This window comes from Chrysochloris asiatica, unplaced genomic scaffold (genome assembly GCF_000296735.1).
Source record: "Chrysochloris asiatica unplaced genomic scaffold, ChrAsi1.0 scaffold01015, whole genome shotgun sequence".
Classification (NCBI taxonomy): domain Eukaryota; kingdom Metazoa; phylum Chordata; class Mammalia; order Afrosoricida; family Chrysochloridae; genus Chrysochloris; species Chrysochloris asiatica.
In genome coordinates this window covers 1-2,796 of record NW_006409533.1, presented here as the reverse complement: position 1 = coordinate 2,796, position 2,796 = coordinate 1, and the positions used below count along the sequence as shown (strand labels likewise).

Genomic DNA, 2,796 nt, shown 5'->3' with positions numbered 1-2,796 from the left:
CGCGGGCCCGCCCGGCTGGGCAGGCGGCCGTCAGGGGGCGCGTGAGGAGCCAGGGAACTGTGGGCTCGAACCCTGCGCCAGAGGAGCGTCAAACTGCTCCTCAGTATGGAGCATGGAAGAGGTCAAACCTAGCGGCCTAGGGGACAGACGGGTGCGAGCCACGAAACGCTCCAAATCAGTTAGAGCACATGAGGAGTGACTGTAGGGCCTCCATGTTTTAAAGAATGAAAACAATACTGGGGGGCCGTGTGGGGTGGGCGCTCCAGGGAGAAAACACGAGATGCGCAAACCTGCCACCGCGCCCCGCACGCCTCGGACTCCAGTGAGCAGTGGTTGCAGACTGACCACAGAGAAGGGAAGTGGGGCCGGGGCGGGGCCTCAGACTCCGACCAGGCGGCGGGGGCGTGTCCGCGGCAGGCATCGTGGAAGGGGCTGGCTGCATTCTCTGGCCACAGACGCCGAGACGAGGTAGAGGGTGGGTCTTGGGGGAGCCAGCGTCCAGCGGGAACCCAGCCTCTCGAAGCGGAGCCAAAGTCCCTGTCGCCTAGATGGGGACAGGATGAGCCGCCCACCAACCCGAGCAGAGCCTAGGATGGAGGGGATGCCAGAGCTGAGCCAGGGGGCAGTGCTGTGCTTCTTCGCCCAGCGCAGGGGCCAAGTCCGCAACGCCAAGCTGCTGGAGCACTTCAAGGGCGCTCTGGGCGGCGAGCCCAAATGGCGGGCCCGCGCCCGCGAGCACTTCAAGCAGCTGGTCAACGCCGTGGCCATGGTCCGCACCGACTCCGCAGACGGCCATGGTCCGCACCGACTCCGCCGACGGCGCCAACTACGTGCACATCAAGAAGAAATTCAGCGCGGGCCTCCAGCCGCCCGCAGCCGGCCCGCCGCGCCCTCCCAGCCCCTAAGGGGAGCCCGGAGTCAGGCCAGAGCGGCCCCCGCCCCTGACGGCGGCGCCCTTCCTGCGGCCCCGCCCCAGATCGCGGTGAGCACTGAGCGCGAGCCCAGAGGTGACGCTTCGGAGACCCCCGAGAACCCGGCCCCGCCGGGAGAGAGCAAGCCTGCTGAGCAGCCTCCGGAGGAACCGCCCCGCTCCGGGCAAGTGTCCGGACTCGGTTTGAAAGACCTCGCGACCCACCGTGCAGCCCCTGCCCTGGGCATCGCGGCAAGCGCCCAGCGAGGAGCTGGAGCCCGCGGCCCCCGGCTAGGAGGAGGTGGACGGGGGCTGCTCTCCCGGGGACGCCACCACCCCGAGATCCGGCCGCAAGAATTTCCGAGACCTGGTGATGGGAAGTTCCCCGCAGCTGGAGAGGCTTCTTCCCTGGGAGCAGCAGCCCGGGGGGCTCCTCTGGTGGAGGGTGCAGCAGAGGTGGCGGGGACTCGGATAGCGCCTCCCTGGCTTCGTCCTCTGCGGAGGAAAAGGAAAAGAGCGGCTGCGGGGGCTCAGTAATGGTGGAACTGCTGGAGCAAGCTTGGATGCTGTCTGCCTCGGACGGCCACTGGGACAGCCTGGAGGGGCTCCTGGCCTGCGAGCCCGGCATGCTGGCCAAATGGGACTTCATCACAGGCTTCACCTGCCTGCACTGGGCCTCCAAGCACGGCAAGCAGGAGCTCCCGGTTATGCTGGTGAACTTCGCCAACAAACACCAGCTGCCTGTGAACATCAAAGCCAGGACCAGCGGGGGGCTACACCACCCTGCACCTGACTGTCATGCATGGGCACTTGGAGGTGGTGAAGCTGCTGGTAGGGGCCTATGACGCCGACGTCAGGGACTACAGTGGGAAGAAGGCCTCACAGTACCTCCATCAGAGCATTGCCAAGGAGATCAAGAACCTGGTGGGGGCCTGGGTGGAGGGCAATGCAGAGAGCACACGCTGCAGTGGGGATGGGCGCTGGAGGCTCTCCAAGGTGCTGCCTTCCCATCTCATCACCTCTAAACTCTCACACGCGCTGGAGGAGGGAGGGGACCACCATCACTCCCATCATCACCACTCCCACCACCAAACTGAGACATGGGGCAGAGGCAAAGCAAAGGATTCAGGTCGCAAAGCCTCAGGTAGCTCCAGTGGGCGGTTAAAACCCAGACTCAACAAAATCCGCTTTCGAACCCAGAACATCCACACCACGCCTTCGTTCAGGGACCTGGAGGAAGAAGAGGAACGATCTCATCCTTCAAACTGAGACCCAAGTCCAATGTGTTTGGGTAAAAAAGACTTTTTGTTTTAGAAAATCATAAGGCTAATTTGTCTGCAGGACTAGAAATCGAGGCGTGGGCAAGGCAGTGAGAGCAGAGTAAGACTGAGCCTAAGCTCTGTTCTCTGTACTTGTGGGTTGGAGCCTGTGGGACAGGTACTGAGGTGTTCTCTGCCCTTGCCTTGTCTTCAGGTTAGCATCCTAGAAGGAGATTGCTTTCTCTTGCATTCTCAAGCCTTGACCAAGGTCTTTTTTCTTCTCTCTTCCCTTGTGCCTTGGAGTCTCTGTTTCTAAATACTAGAAATGTGTCTAAATTAGGGGGATGGTTAGTGGTCTTTGTTTTGACTATTGTCTGGTGTCATGCAAAGTAAAGACATTTCCTTTTTAATGTTGTTGTCCTTAAAAGTAGGCCACTCTTCCAAAAGCAACAAGAACTGCGAATTGTAATGAAAATGATGGTATTTATAAGTGTGAACAAAACTACTTGCTGCCCTGTTCGTTGACTAATTGCGTGTGATTATTAAGGTACTGCTGAAAGTCTCCTCAGAGTTGAAATGCCAAAGTACTAGTTAGAATAATGTGAATAAAAGTGAAAATCTGTTTGT

The 2,796-nt window shown here is 59.7% G+C and overlaps 1 pseudogene; it reads left to right on the top strand.

Moving 5' to 3' along the window:
- The first annotated feature begins 592 nt into the window (after nt 1-592).
- On the top strand, nt 593-2,205 carry LOC102828656 (annotated as a pseudogene).
- The last annotated feature ends 591 nt before the right edge of the window (nt 2,206-2,796 follow it).